The sequence below is a fragment of the Rhipicephalus microplus genome, chromosome 7, assembly GCF_043290135.1.
Source record: "Rhipicephalus microplus isolate Deutch F79 chromosome 7, USDA_Rmic, whole genome shotgun sequence".
NCBI lineage: Eukaryota > Metazoa > Arthropoda > Arachnida > Ixodida > Ixodidae > Rhipicephalus > Rhipicephalus microplus.
Window position 1 is genome coordinate 155,652,034 of NC_134706.1, and position 14,895 is coordinate 155,666,928.

The 14,895-nt window shown below is 45.0% G+C and overlaps 1 long non-coding RNA gene across 1 annotated transcript in view; it reads left to right on the forward strand.

The window, feature by feature from the left end:
* LOC142767107 (uncharacterized) overlaps nt 1-14,457 on the forward strand; it is a 38,621-nt gene extending 24,164 nt beyond the window's left edge. The window contains exon 3 of the long non-coding RNA XR_012884757.1: nt 14,332-14,457. This is a non-coding gene — a long non-coding RNA (uncharacterized LOC142767107). The remainder of the gene's footprint in view (nt 1-14,331) is intronic.
* Nucleotides 14,458-14,895: the final 438 nt, after the last annotated feature.

The following is a 14,895-nucleotide window of genomic DNA, read 5'->3' on the forward strand; positions in this document are numbered from 1 at the left end:
TTTAACGTGGGACTAGAGAGGGCGTATAACTTTCGGTGATTTGCGATGGCCGAAAAACTTGGGCTTGGATGCGCCGAAAATCCACTTCGAGGCGTTCGCCACGAGACTTTACTGCAGCATACGTTGCAACAGAGCGCGGAGATGCTGCTCATGCTCTTTGGGCGTTCGGCTTGCGATGAGGACATCATCAAGGTACGCAAACACTGCAGAAATGCCTCGTAGACTTCAGAAAGCAACCGCTGGAAAGTTTGAGCCCAACTGTGCAGTCCAAAAGGCATCTCTACGTATTCAAGAAACATAAAGTAGAGGTGATGGCAGTTTTAGGTATGTGTGCGGGCTGGACGGAAATCTGGTCGAAAAATCGCCGTGTTCGTTAGTGGTAAGACAGCATTTGCGGATGACGTGGTCCCTTCGTGAACCTGATCAGTGAGCTCTGCCAGTCGGTCAAGTCTGACCTTGCCTGCTGACGCGACGACGAGGTGGATAGGCTAAGAAAGACGTTGGAGGAAAAGCTCACGAAGCAGCGCTGAGTGAAAAGAGTCGTCGAGCTTCCCAAGAGCTGTCGCGTTCGGCGCAGTAGTTCGGAGGGGAGCCTGTCACCAAGGTTCCCTTCTGCAAGGAGTTGCTATAGACAGGAGTTTTCGGTGGCATGAATCACTCCAGCACCTTGGTCTTGAGGTGATAATTTGGCTAGTGTCTTGGGGGTTGGAGAGGAAGTCCAAAAGCTCACTGGTAACATCAGGAGAACGGACTGTGGCGACGTGGTGGTAGTATGTCCTTTCCGAAGCGATGCGGTGAAGCGAGAATGGCACCCCGACCTGGTGGAAGCGTAATTGCACGCTCTGGGGCCAGAAAGAAAGACGAAGTTGCACCGCTCAGACGTCCTGCAGATGTGAGGCTTGTTCAGCTAAGGGCGCGTTCGAATCTGTCATTCTGGTCGTCTTGAGTCACCACTTGTAAGCTTACATCATGCCGCAAGAGCGAAGGAAAGAGACACCTGAACCACAATTGACATCAGTAGAGAACGGAGTCTTTGCTTCACGTGCCACCCCAAAGCGCCGTGTTTTTTTCTTCCGTTTTGCACGCCGTCCAAACGAAACGCTTCAGGATCGTCCAGATACCTGAACGCTTCCGCTCTCACGCGGGTGTATTCCGGACGTTCTGAAGTTGAAGTGTCTCTGTCGTCAAAGTCATAAATAGCATCATTTATTACCTACTCAGGATGACGGCTCATCGTTCGTGTCTGTTCAGAGTGGTGCATATGCTTTTACTCTGTGTCTTCATCCGTCTTTAACGCTGCTCATGGCTGCTTTTTCTTAACGCTCAAGCATTAGAGCCACTCATGTGTGTTCTCGCCATTCCGGGGTAGATAAGAAAATGTCCATCACTTGTGGCACATCACCGCCCCCGGGTATGCGCTTCTCTTTTCCGGGAAGTGTTTGACGACGTACACAATGAGATTGAGGTATTATTCATGTCACGACACGTGATATTTTTTGACCTATCTTATCCACCTATACTATTTTGGTGCACCCCAAGCTAAGGGGGAGACAATGGGAGAACCCAGACATAGGCGGCTAGATAGATAGATAGATAGATAGATAGATAGATAGATAGATAGATAGATAGATAGATAGATAGATAGATAGATAGATAGATAGAAAGATAGATAGATAGATAGATAGATAGATAGATACGCAGAGAGACGCGAAAAGTCCTTGCAGTACGCAAGAAAATGCTTCGCATTTAAAAGCACAGTTCAGTATTTTTCTAATGCACTGAAAAATCTTGAAGCGCAGAACATGCATGAATTTGGGTCACGTGCGCCACCGTTGAGAGTTTGTAATGCAGTTCAGGATGACCTCGTAGTCTAGAGCGCCTAGACGTCGAAGCACCTTGTATAGCCCGACATATCGCCGAAGATTTTCACAAATTTCACATCGGCGTATTGGTGTTCATACCCAATGGTGGTCGCCGGGTTGGTGTTCCACGAAGCTTCGTCGAAGATTGTAGCAGCAGCTGTCAGTCATCTGCTGATCCTTATGCACAGGCGGGTGAGTTGACGAGCTTCCTGAGCGTGTCAGAGATGTTTTGCAGCATGGCGTTGAGCGTCTTTGCCATGTTTCTTTTTTAGGCCAACTTGTATGGGTAATATTGCGCCGTCTCCTGCATTTCCTTGTTCGGCGGTGACGTACATGGCCAGCAAGTGGGCGATGGTCTTATTAAGCCAATTGGTGGCGCCATTGGTTTGTAGGTGGCATGCCGTCATCCGACGATGGCTTGTCTGGTCGTATGTCAGGGTTGCCTGAGTTAGGCCACCGGTAAATGCCTACTTCTCTCGGTGATGAGGAACTGCGGAGCGCTGTGAAGCAAGAGGATGTTTTCGACAGGGACTTCGGCTCTCTCAGATACAATGCCTCTGGGCTGGGCGCTTTTCTCCCTGCATAGCGCGTTGTGTAGGCGGTAGCAACAATTATTCAGTTGTTTCCAGAATTTGAGGTCAAAAACAGCCCCAGTAGCTCCATGTGATTGAATAGAATGGTCAGCGGGGTGACTCGAGAGCCTGTAGAAGTTCAGCAGACCTAGTCAGTGGTGACACCTGTCACTGACAGCCTAGGCAAGTGTTTATGTAACAAGCAACGCCGACAGCAAGGCATGGTCAGTAGTACTTTTTCCTGTATTCTGGCGACGGTGCGCGAAACACACAGTTGTCCGGCTGCATGCTCGTCAATAGGAACTGGAGCGATTCTCGTGACAACTGGGAACGTAGATGAATTCCGCTCGAAGTGCCGTTAGGTTCCCAGAGAACGCCGTTCCGCAATATAAACAGCACCAGTCCTTACCTAATTATCTTCGAGACCACAGCGGCACGGTCATTGAGAGCAGTACTGCCACATAAGGCCCCCGAATTCAAATCGTCTCCTTGTTCAGCGAAGTCGTCAGCATGTACGGTTCCCAAAAGAGCGCCTGCCCTGTACGGAAGGAGCAGCAGTGTCACAGCAAAAGCTGGATGAGCTGCATTTCAGAGTTTTTAAAATACTTTTTTGGCAGCTGCTGGAAACACTTGAAGGGTACCCACTATGCCAATAATTATTGTGCAGTAGAAGGGTTTGCTCCCTTCCTTGCTTGTTTGTACATATGTCGTGGTTCGTACTTGATGCGGCGGTTTAACCATTAAACCTGCAGTTAACGTAATGAAGGAAAAAGAGTTTCAAGTTTAAATGATGAGAAGATGAGTACTGAGTCATCTAGAAAATAAAGCATTGGATAATCATACGGTTACCAACGAATAACATAAGAAAAAATATAATATTTGAAATGAATAAATTGTGTTAATTTGAAACATTTAGAATGTCATTATTAAAAACCTAACAAGCAAACCTTTATGAGTCTAACGAATTCGCAAAGTGCTATGTCAACGCTCCTGTTGCTGTGGCCGAGAGAAGCCCCAAGGGATGTATTATTTTTATATTGAGGCGTAATGCTATATTTTCTGAACATAGTTTGTAACTGTTTTTCTCTATCTCTTGCGAAACTGCGGCAAATAAGTAAAAAATGATCAATGTATGTGGCTCATGATGGTAAAAGCGAAGTGGAGATCGTAAAGAGGTGGACTTAGCATAAAATATTCGTGAAAAATACTTTCAATTTTGGAGAAGGGCACCCTCTAATATTGCAGGCATTAGAGAGATGACCGTAGTACCAAACTAATAATTTATTTTTCATCGAATTCTGAATTATAATATTTACGAAATCGAGATTGACTGACAAACTTGGTATCAGCTGCAATGGATAATTAAGGGCTATATGGGAACCACCACGAGAGACCGTCAGCCATTTCATTTATAAATGTTCCTCGATAACCTTGCACCCATACCAACCACACGACAATCAAGTGTTTAAAGATTAAAGAAGCAAATGCATTCCAAGCGGACGACTCGAAAGAAAAAGAAAGAAGAAGGAGGAACACACATTTATTAATTTGAGCGGCAAACTGAGGTGCCCGTGGGTGAAACCCTTATTCTAGGGCGACACTGGCCCAAGTGACTCGCTTGGCCTGGTCGAAGGCTGCCCGTTGGCTTCCCAGGTCCTGGCGGGAGAGCCGCACCTCTCACTATCTATCACATTCGTTGCGTGTGGAGGGGGAAGGATCGCCCTCTGTTGGTCGTTGTCGGAAAGACCAAGTGATGTGCGGGAGTGACGGCGTGTCACCGCAAGAGGGGCAGCGTCAGCAATATTTGATGACCGGACTTTGATGAGTGTGTTTATGTTGGGGTATGTGCTTTTCTGTGGTCGACCTTATTTTTCTGGATCGCCAGCCTGTGATTTAGGGTGGGGTGACTCCATCTTCTGCCAAGCCTGTCTTTGGCAGTCAAGGATGTCTCACGGCAGCGTACATGTGAACTAATACGTCAGGGTTGGCACGTCCTTGGCTCGGACAGGTTATGCTCGGGCTAAGTGGTTCATCCGTTCGTTTCATCCTACACTTTCGTGAGCGAGGCACCATGTGATGCCGTGGTCATCTGGGAGGTTGGGATCTAGCATGCGTAGGGTGCTCCTCAGAGGGACGCCTCTTAGAAACAGTTGGCAAACCACTTGAGAATCTGTGAGAACGTGTGCAGACTGTCTCTGTCACTCTCCTGCACGAATGAGGAGTGCTATGTTTGACACTTCTGTTATTGCCGTGCTCATTGTACGCATTGTCGCCGACATGATCGCTAGGGTTCGGTTGGTGACGACGGCACCAAATCTGTTTTTATGAATCTACATACGGAAAGCCCACCAGTAAGAATAACAACTGCCGAATCGTTTATTGAGTGTTTTCCAAAGGCAAAAGAATTGCAAGAACTTCTGCCTAAATGTAGTAGCGTAATCTGGGTGACGTACTGAGAATGACCAAGACAGTGTCTCTGAGAAGATACCTACTCCCGCTTTCTGTTCACACATGAATTCTCCGGAGCAATTACTTTCTTTTTTCCCAATTGAAGTAGAGGGTCTTCAAATAAATCGTTTATATATCTGTTAGGTATAAATTTGGCAATGAGAGAGAATATATCATCATAATAAATTTTGTTTTTTTCCAATGAGTCATTCGAAATAATAAGGCTATGGGTAACGTTTTTATAATTTAGCTGCCCTTTGATAAACAGAATTGGAGGACTATGTACCCCGGCTAAGGCTCATTAAAAAAACACCAGGCTTGTGCAGTAGGTGCAGCATAGTCTCAGCAAAAGCAGCAAGAGCGGCCTTTCAGAGCCTATTCAAAACATTACTGAAACTAACGACTGCAAGCACACTTGCTTGGTACCCACTAGGGCATTATAATAGACTTTTCGTTAGTATCCAGGTATTATCTACGTTATTTTACGTTATTTTCCTGACAAGCGTGGTATCCGCTAACTCTTGCAATGAATTTTGTGCAAATCGTTCATGCAGTGGCGGACGACGATAAGGAATTATGGCTGAAGTTGGTATGCGCCACAGTTCATGGGGGAACAACAACAAACTTTTGTGGTGGTTTGGAGCATTTATTGGCCCATTGGTTACACTATTCTCATTGTTCGACCACTGGTTGTGTATTTCACTGTTGTAAAACGCTTTATAAGTCGTATTAACGCGATTGCTTTTCCGACATCAAGCCTGCCTAAAGCAAGATTTACAACAAGCCAATCTTGCCTTGTTGTCGACAAGGCAACAAGGCACCGGTGTAGCTCAGTGAGATAATGTACCTGCGGAGAGGAGACTGTGGTTTTTGTTGACCTTGGGGGACAAATTGCCTTATCTGTGAAAAATTGGGAACTAAAGACCATGTTTTCTCACATTGTTGGGAGGGAGTATATTTTTTGATGTAGTTCAAAGGACGTTAAAGAAAAAATTACTTTTAAATTCTTATGGTAGAAGATTTCTGCCAATATTCGACGAAGGGGGAATGCCTTTTGATTCGATTATGCTACGTGGCCTTCACTGTTTATGGTGGGCCCGTATGGCAGATTTTTATTGCGATCTGGAGAGAGAGAGAGAAAAGACTTATTCGCAGGATCTTGCGTGGGGTAGGTGCCGGCTTCGCAGGACGTGGTTATGCTCGAGCTTCTAATTTTCTAGTCTATACAGTCCTAGAGCCAGAGGGCAAAAAACTCGAGAGTTGAACCTGACCCGACAGAAGATACTTGGGTTCCCGCGCCCTGCACTTGCGGGTAATGAGTTCCCGTTCTCCTCTGCCTGGCCAAGTCCCCCTCGAGCCGCTGGATTGCGCATTGCGAGCAGGATGCACTGCCTGCACGAATGTATTTCCATGAATGTATGGCCAAGTTAGCTGAACTGCACAAAACTCAGTAGATTGTACCTGAGTGGTTGTTGAAGGTAGTGCCCTTAACAGCACTTAGGAAATTTTAGTTTGTGTTGGACTGTTACTTCTTGTTTTTGTTGGGTTTGTGATTTGATGTATGCGCCTTTGAACAAGCAATAAATGAAAAAAACGGTGTAGCTCAGTGGTGGAATATTGAGCTGGCGCCCAACGGACCCTGGTTTAAGCCTTACTGTGTCATTGACGCAAGGTTATTTTTTTTCTAATTTCGCGCGATGTGCCTACGGACACCGGTGGTGCTGGACAACAATTGCGCTTGACTCGCAAAGTGATCTCTTACCAGCTATCGCTGTAAAGTGTTCTCAGTTCATGAATGAATACGATATGTCGACATATAAGTGAAGAAGCGTAAATTTTTATATATGGTTCAATGATGAGCATGCATATTCTACAAGATAGGGTGCTGATTCGTGCTTCTTGATATAACAAAGTCTTCGCAGTAGATTTCGCAAACCCCAAACAGATTGAAAGAACCTCTGATTCTAAGAAAATGAGCGGACTGTAGTTATATGCTGCCTCCCCCCAAATTATAACGCAACAAAATTCTAGAATCTGGTGAGCATACATACGGTAAATCATGAGTAGCCTGTCCTTCCGTGGGCCAGTGGGGTGTCGACCAAGTTTGCGCATTGTTCCAGTAGCGCGATTTGCCTTAGATTTATTATGTTGAATGTGATTTTGCCAAGTCAGTTTCTAATCATGAAACTCCCCAAAATAGTTACCACAGCCATTTTCTGGAATCATCTTTTGGCAATATTGAAGCAAGAAGCTAAGTGTAAAATTCAAAGAGAAATCGAACACTGTACTTTTGCTTACCTATAGTGTAATTTGAATATGGTGAAACCTTAATTTTAATATTCCTAATTAAGAATTTAATGTTGTGCGCCAAATATGTATATCACAAGCAGAAGCAACGAACGCAATGACATCTGCATATACGTACACTTGGACGTTATTGTGAAGCGTAACTGAAGAAACTAACATAAATAAAGTGGGAGAAAGAACATAACCTTCAGGGACACCTCTGTACTGACTACATTTTGGAAAAGATAATTCTCGTTAGTAATAACAAAGTTTCTGATCCTTCGGAAATGAGTACAACCAATCAAATAATACACTGCGGCAAGTTCAAGTTTTCTAATGACTTAAACAAGTTGTCATGTTCTACACTGTCATATGCCTTAGCTAAGTGTAGAGTTTCTAAAGCTGAACACTAACGGTTGTGACGAGTAAGCTCAATGCATCCGTTAAAATATCCATGTGCATCCAAAAGGGAACCCGGATGGGTCTCAATTCTATACAACAAGGGCTTAGTACTGTGTTATCTGCCATAATTTTATTGATTCTAAAGTATAATACTTTCAAAAGATCTTTATTGCTTGAGAAGGAATTGAGACAAAACTTATGTTATCAATAGGTGCACTTGCGTCTTGTCTTTTAGGCATAGGAATTTTTTCGCGATTCTCTGATTTGGAGGAATACAGCCATTTTCAAGTGGATGGTTGACGAGATTAAAGAGATCTTGAAGGGAAACCTGCTATAGCGTTTTGAACATATATTCTATAGTGTCATCTGGACCTGAAACTGAATTCGGTAGAGACCGGACAACATGATCATGTTCGTCTGTAGGCACGCTCATAAAATCGACACAGGAAGGTTTCAGAAAGAATAATTGTGGTTGAGATGTAAAGTGTTTTTGTATTCGCACTGCAATACCGTTTAATTATTCCACCAATACTTCTCAAGTCAGTACGACTTACTGTTTGTTAATAGATGAAAGAGAGAGAGAGAATAAACATTTAATAATAACAAATGCACACTGAGCATTCTTTGGGTGGGGCCCTCAGTCCAGGGCTCCATTGCCTTGCGCGACCCTGCGAGCCCGCTGGACCAGCTGCTGCTGTTCCTGCCGGCGTAAGCTGAGCAGTGCAGACTCCCAAGAGGAAGGGGTGGGATTGGGAATGGGAGGCACGCCCTGTGGGGCAGAGCATTCCCCCGTGGAGTGGTACACCGTCGGTACGGATCCACGGAAGGGGCAGTAGGAGGGGTAGAGAGTCGGATGAAAGCGATTTAGCATATAAAGGCAAGGAAATGAATTGGTCTGTAGTTGCCGCCAAGCGAGAGCATCTGCTCTGTTAAGTGAAGGATGAGGGGAAGGATACGTATAACGGCTCAGTCGATAGTACTGCAGCGTAGCGTTGTAGTTTAGTGGTTCTGTCGATGCGTCGTTTGGATTGGACAGCTCTTCCAATGGAGCCCGGCCGGTCAGCTCTCGGGCAACCGCATGAACGCGTTCATTACCATGGAGAGAGGCGTGTCCAGGAGTCCAGACGATACGCACAGGACGTAATGCGGACGGTGAGACAGAAGAGATGATATTGTGTGTATGTGCAGCCACAAGTTCTTGAGCGAAAGCACGGCAAGCAGCTTGCGAATCTTTTACAATAGTGACAGGGGAGTCATGTGACAGTGTCGTAGCGTGAACAATTGCCAGAGCGAGAGCTCCCTCCTCTGCCAGACCACTGTCTGTAGTGCGAAGTGTGGCAGACGCCACAAGGGCGTCTGTGTAATCTCTCACAGCTAAACACATGGCTGACTTCTCTGGGTAGCGTGCTGCATCAGTGTAAAGTACTTGTAAGTCTGATGTACCATCACCAAAGACGCGTGTCATAGCCTGAACTCGGGCACGTCGACAACCGGCGTGGCAGGAGGGATTCATAGATTAAAGAAGTATTTTTTGACAGCTCAAAAATCTATACAGACATACTGGGGTGCTACTTTCACAAAGAAATGTCTAAAGGTTTTTCTCGTGTTCATGTTTCAATACAGAAACTGCTCTTTTAAACATAACTTAGGCGTACCTACATTTGTTTGAATTACCCCCGTATTCAGAAATTCTCCATGACTTCAACTTGACTTTCCACATCCTTCTAGAAGCACCGCATACTGACCAGAGGAAGCTGAGTTGCTCACATTGCGCTCTCTCAAAGTTTTTGGCAGTCACCATCAGAGGCACGCAGAAAATAGACGCGTGCTCGCGTCCCCCGTGTATTCAGGCCACAATCCGCCGACAAATGCAGGGCTCGAGACGCACGCATCGCTGCCCATTTTCACCCACGCCGTCTGAAGGTTGCTTTTTTTAAACACTAGGCTATGTATTCTGGCGCTGCAGTCAGACAGGAAAATAGAAAGCCTTCATCTGCCCGCTTCTCCGGGTGTGTTTCAGTACTCACTGTAGACGGCTAAATAGACACCTAAATGAACGGCGGCCCCCTTAAGTCCCATTTCTACGTTTCCGTAGCCGGAAAAATAGACAGCTTCGAGAAGACTGCATTGTAGACAAATATAATGCAGGCTACTTTGCTGTCTAAACAAGATGGTGGCTCAGTGAATCACTCAGATAGATCTGATCTCACCGGAATTGTAGTCTGCACACAAGCAGACGCTTCTCCAGTAGCTCATTGCGAGTAAAGTTTATTTTTTTTTTTAAATTTCAACGTGAAATAACTAAGAAAATACAACTGTTACGTTTCTTTACTTAAGCTTTTTTCTTCTCGACGCGAGATGGCGCATTGATGCGCAAAGCCGTCAAGACGTGTTTCAATTCTCGGACAGCAGTGGCTTTATGCTGTCTTCTAAGCAGTTTACGTAGACTACGTGCTGTCAAAGAATTGAAAGACAGCCTCCGTGTTTTAGGGTGATGACAACTTCAATCATAGTTACTTACAACTGGCTAAAACAGCCGCCATACTTGACGGGCCGCCATGTTGGTTCTGGGCATTCGCTTATTTAAATTGAAGACAGCATGGGTTTCAACGAAAAGGGGGTAATTTTTTATGTAGCAAGTTCTGAAGGCTGAAGGGTGTGTTTTCTGGAGTTAGCCACAATTTCGTGGAACAGGAAAGACTTGTTATTAGTGACTCGAGTTTGTATAAATTACTGTTAAAACAGTTCGTTTCTCCCACCTGGTAGACCCACCGCATTGGCAAAGGATGTTTAGGGAGCCTATATTTGCGAGGAGGGAGAACTTCGATGTCACCGGGAACAGAATTCAATGTCCGTTCAATGTCCGTTCAATGCGCGGCATTCCTGAAGCAAATTCACCTTATCACTGCAAACACCTCAGAGGCATTATGGTGCAAGTCTCGAAACTATGCTGTTTATATGATCGTACCTGTAACAACAAGGAAGGTAGATCAAACAGCCGGGTAGGTCACAATGTTCTCTGTAAACCGCATAACTTCACTAGCCTGCTTCTCATAGCCTAAATATTGCTGTTGTCCGTAACATAATTTTCTGCAGCAAGTTTACTTCCTGCGAACAAATCAGTACAATGGACTGCTTAAAAGCCTCACAAGCTGTAAGCACTGCCAGAATTTAGTAGGGCACTCAATCATATTACACCAAACCTTTCCTCCCCCCACAAGCCTGCATATTAGGCTAGAAGAAAAGCAAAGGGGGGCAACAAGGAACAAACCAAGTTTTTCTAGGTAAGATTTTATTTCAAACAGCATCCAAGCGGCATCTGGCCTCAGTTTCTTCAAACCGTCCTGCCTCCTATGCTTCAATCTTGTGTCCTCGCAGATGGCCTACAATAAAGCAATTAGGCGAAAAGTCATACACCGTCTGACCGCATATAAGGAGTCCATACACAGTTTCTCTAAGAGCACTAAATAAACATTGAGTTTACAATATAAAATCATCTTTGTGGCTGGTTATAAAACAAAAGAATGACAAAGCAGAGAGAAATAAATAAAAGGAAGAGAGAGAGAGAGGGGTAAACAAAAATAGCGATGCTGCACATAGGGCACATAGGGCATAAACGACTTGCTTAGTGCACATATACTGCTCCGTTAAGAACCGACAGACAGACAGAAGGACGAACGGACTCGAAAAGTAATTATGTAGCATTCTAAGTTGTTCAAGAAAAATCATTTTTGCATATATTGAGCGAATTTCGGTGTGGTTGCGCGTGTCATTGAAGGGAAGAACGAATGCACCATGGCAGGCCGCACAAAATTCAGTTGTGTTGCAACTGTGGAAGGCTAGAAGAGTCTACAGGGAACGCATTCATCGGCTCGTCTGTCTATCCACCCAAATGACCTTCCTCAGCGACCGAGGTGAAATTGCAGGAACGCGAACATTTGCCAGAAAAGGAAGACGTGAACGCGAGCGTCTGTAGGTGGTTTACGGGCCTGGCGTTTTCCGCGATGAATGTGGTGACAGCTTCGGAAACCAATCAAGAGCAGATGGTGAATGCATGCAAGACCACACATTCGACTAGTCATATCATTTGATTGGTGAACTGCACTTCGGCTGCGAGGATAAACAAGCATACTCAACCAGCTTTCACTTGCATTGCCCGGTGTAGCAAAATGAAACCTGATTCCTTTTTATACTGTGCTTTTATATTGTGCTTGTACTTTGCTCAAACTGCTTTTCGTCGCATGACTAAGTCAGCCATTTCACGAAATGTCTCGCGATATACTCAACGCATTCACACAAACACGGGGCGAACAAGTCGGCTCCAAGCAGTCTCACTTCACTTGTGTAACCCAGCGTTTCCGTTTTCTAGAGCAAGCAGGAAAACGGGAAAGTCTCCAGATGGTTTTGCATTGCGGCACGCAGCATCCTGGCATTTACACTTCAAAGTCCTTGTAGGTGCGCTTTGCGCGAGGATGGTGTCGTAGCGGGAAATCGCTCTACGGTGTAGTCAAACACAGGTAATACGAAAGATTGCACACCCGCGCCAACGTGCAGCTAGTGCAGTGTGGCGGAGCAGGAATGCTTGGCCGTAAGAACCAGCATGGCGCTTATTGCCATAGAAACCGAGACTGAGAACATTGTGTTTTAGCGGGTGGCGGCAAGTGGTGGGTCAAAGTCTGACACCACCAAAAAACATGGAGACGCGCGCACATGAAGGCTTTCTAACAGGAAAATTCGACTGAACGGTGCCTATGCGACGCGTTTGTAACGCGTTCGTGCTGCCTCGGAACTGCCTAAAGATAGCACGTTGGAGACGCGTTGAGGCTGCTTCAAAGGCTGTGGCAAGTTGAAGTCAAGCAGCATTTTTTATGGGAGCTAGTAGGCCATTGGTTTAGAAGAAGTTTTCAGGGGCGAAGCTTCTTGTAGCAACACCCGTTCGTCCCTCGTAGTCGTAGTAGTTGTGTGTAACCAGTCCTACATTTTGACCTCTAAGGTGGTGCCGGTGGGATATTTCTTCTGTGCGTTGTTGAACAATAAAAAATTCGCAGCGTGCGCGTTAACTAAAAGCCGAATTTTCCTGTCTCTCATTCCCCCTTCGCAGCCATTGGCATGTACATTCAGCATTATCTGACAAGTGAGGGTTGCTACGTTATACTCGCTGGGCGTAACTTCCTTGGTTTTAGAAAGGTTTAGTGAGCGTTGGGCTGCAGTGCCATGAACACAGTGAACTAGTATACACCATGAACTCGAGGTGGTTTAAGGTGGCAAGTAGACATCAAGCACAAGCCGTCAGAATGTGTGCGTGTGCCTCCTCTCGTTCAGTCCTTGGAATGTCCGCTGGATGGCGGTGCTTCTATATGAGGAATATATGATGAAAAGTTGCGAGATGGTGGTACTTGGAAAGTGGAATAGGTGGATGAACGGACACAAAGAATGATGCATGGACGGACGCACGGATGACTGCACAGACGGATGGACGAATTGACGGACGCAGGAGCGGATGCATTGACGAACGCAGGGACAGACGCACAGATGGACGTGTGCACGAACAGACGCACGCACGGACAGGCGGATGGACGCGCGGGCGGCCACGCAGACGCACGCATGCACGGACAAAAGAAAGAACAAATAGACGGACGGATGCTTTGCCCCACTATCATCACTCACTCCGTGGATATGCTGCCATTTTTTTCCATGCATCGGTTCTGCGGCTGTGCTGTCTTTCACAATCAGAATAATACCAGACACAGGTTTTCTGTGTGCTGAGGCTAGAAATCTGTGAGTTTTTCATAGAACGTTCCGGTACCAAACACAGACTTGCGGCTTTATTGTAACTTTCAGAATTATTATGAGAGGTCAAAGCAGACAGCAAACTTTTTATCACAAAAAAGTGAATCTCTCAAAAGAGTGAATGTGATAATCTATTGGGACCAAAGGGCATTTGACGTCAATCACTATTGAGCAGTGATCACAACTAGCGGAGGTATCAAACACCACCCGCAAAAAGTCAGGAAGCTTGAGCTACCGAATAACAAGTCTAACGAAGATCTCACATTGCCACGAATAAATAGAGCTACAGCGGAATTTATACATGTATAACCTGAGACGTGCCTATTCGCGTAAAAAAAAAAGACTCAGGAGTGCGTTCATTTGACAGTTGGCACTTGTCTCGCTTTGCTGTAAAATGAAAGAAGGTACCGTAACCAGTGAACAAAGAGGTCGTTATCATGACTTTAGTGAAATGTTGGCACCTTTGTGTCTCAATAAACAATATTAATACTTGCTTTCGACTCGTAGAGAGAAGTCATGCACATGTTTTTTATGTATTCGAATTTGCAGTGGAATGTTTAAAACGTTTTTTCGACTGTCTATGCTGGCTGCCTGAAACTGTTTGCCTAAGCATTTTGGGGGTGCTTAAAACACACTTTCTCAATGCCTAAAAGTACATTCTCTAATTGGCATGCAGGCTTCACGTGATGACAGCCGCCACGTTGAGGAACCAAAATTTATCTTGGTGCGTATATGACGTCTTGTGCAAGCTACCGATGTGGAACCAAGCAAATTCATTTTCTCCTCTACACAAGAATGTTGCAACACGGAAGAGCTTCTGTCATTCACACCAAACAAATTTATACCTACTTATAATTTGCTTGCTCCTCGCACCGTAATTAATATTACCATAACTGTTACAATGTGATTCTGCGTGTCTGACTGAGCAATACAGGAGACGAACAAAAATAACAATCTTTATATTCTTGCAGTTGACTGCCAATATAACACTTCATTACGTTTGATAAACATGACAGCGGACGAAATATATAATAGTGCGATGCCATGCCTTAAAGTCACTTGCAACGGAACGACGCACAACGTGACGATTGAAAGGTAAGATTGCGATCTATCTATCTATCTATCTATCTATCTATCTATCTATCTATCTATCTATCTATCTGTCTGTCTATCTATCTATTTATCTATCTATCTATCTATCTATCTATCTATCTATCTATCTATCTATCTATCTATCTATCTATCTATCTATCTATTGTAAAGCACAATTAAACAGTACACTTTATTGAAGCGAAATAGTTGGGGCCAACTTGTGCCCAAGAAACAGTCGACTCAAAGTCTTTGTGTCCCCTCCAGAAACCGGTCCGTTCAAAAGCATCCACGTCATATTTTTCTTTCTCGAGAGTTCTCGTGAGGCTGCTGTTGTATGGCTCGTGCTAACACGTGCTACTTTTTGAATTGGCGATCTCTTCACTATAGGGACGGCGTAAGAATCTAAGAGCGCACGTAGTGTGAATGTGGCTTGTGCCATCACC